Genomic DNA, 1,943 nt, shown 5'->3' with positions numbered 1-1,943 from the left:
ACTACACATGCCGAGTACGAGCCTGCATCTTACGGCTCAAAATGCCGTTGACATGAACATTCAAGAGCTGCTAATAATCAGAGATTCAGATTTACTCATACATCAGGTACGAGAGGAATGGGCAATCAAGAACTCTAAGATACTCTCGTATATGCATCATGTACAGGAGTTGAGAAAGAGGTTCACAAGGACAGAATTTCGACATGTTCCCAGAATCCAGAATGAATTCGCCGATGCATTGGCTACCCTGTCATCCTGATACAGCATCCCGATAAGAATTTCATTGACCCCATATCGGTGAAGATTCATAATCAGCTAGCTTACTGTGCCCGTGTTGAAGAGGAAGCAGACGGAAAACCTTGGTTCCATGATATCAAGGAATATTTGGCGAAAGGAGATTACCCGGAGCTTGCCAATCATACCCAGAAGCGTATGCTGCGGACATTGTCTAACAATTTCTTTCACAATGGAGGAATCCTTATAGGAGGACTCCTGATTTGGGATTATTAAGGTGTGTCGACGCAAAGGAAGCATCCAAGCTGCTAGAGGAGATTCATGCTGGGACCTGTGGTCCACATATGAATGGTTTTGTTTTAGCAAAGAAGATACTCCGGGATGGTTACTTTTGGATGGCGATGGAGACAGATTGCATCCAGTATGTCCGGAAATGCCACCGCTATCAGATTCATGCCGACATGATAAAGGTGCCGCCAAATGAGCTCAATGCAACAAGCTCGCCTTGGCCNTCATACACACTGCATGGCTGAAGATCGCTCATACTGCATCTGCATGGCTGAAAGATCGCCTCATACTGCATTGCATGGCTGAAAGATCGCCTCATACTGCATCTGCATGGCTGAAAGATCGCCTCATGCTGCATTGCATGGCGGAGATCGCCTTATACTGCATTTCATGGGCTGAAAGATCACCGCATACTGCATCTGCATGGCTGAAAGATCGCCTCATACTACATTGCATGGCTGAAAGATCGCCTCATACTGCATTGCATGGCTGAAAGATCGCCTCATACTGCATTGCATGGCTGAAAGATCGCCTCATACTACATTGGATAGATGTAAGATCGCCTCATATTGCATCTGCATGGCTGAAAGATCGCCTCATACTGCATCTGCATGGCTGAAAGATCGCCTCATAATGCATCTGCATGGCTGAAAGATCGCCTCATACTGCATTGCATGGGTTGAAAGATCGCCTCATACTACATTTCTTCATGGACTGAAATATCGCCAACCCAACCAAAGGCGTCATTATTCGGAGGCACCATCCTCATAGCCCGAGAACACCATTTCATGGCCTGAGGATCCCTTTCAATCTTTTGCATATCATTATTCAAAGGCATCATGGTTCGGAGGCATCATTTTCATAGCCCGAGAGCATCATTTCATAGCCTACGAATCCTTTATTACACGCTTCATGGCCCAGGACGTCATGGTCTAAAGACGTCATCCTAACCGTCCAAAGACAGCATTCATGATCCAGTGGGAACTTACATCATGTTTAAATTTATGCACAATATTCGCTTGTATTGTATCCATTTGCAGGTAAAACCGGCATGCGACAGCCGTCCCGGCAGGAGCTCGCTCCAGTGCCCTCAGCCATCAAACCAAACCATTCCAGTAAACCACTCACTCGACCAGCCTAAAATATTGCGTCTGTTCTTAGAAAATACCCCTCGGCATACTCCGCCGACGGATCCTGAACTACATATGGCCTGATTCCTGTAAAACCAGGGATATGTAGGCAGCTCAGAAGCCAGGGTGCGGCCTAAACCTCTCCAAAACCATTTCGCTCGGTCAAAATTGGCCATCATATCTTTACCCGAAAACTCTTTCATCATTCCCGGGTAAAGAGGGGAAGCTGTTGACACCCAATTTTTCCCTATATGTTTTCAATATGAAAAATAGCTTCAAAATGATATATCT

Source organism: Nicotiana attenuata, unplaced genomic scaffold (assembly GCF_001879085.1).
Source record: "Nicotiana attenuata strain UT unplaced genomic scaffold, NIATTr2, whole genome shotgun sequence".
NCBI lineage: Eukaryota > Viridiplantae > Streptophyta > Magnoliopsida > Solanales > Solanaceae > Nicotiana > Nicotiana attenuata.
This window is presented reverse-complemented; position numbering follows the sequence as displayed.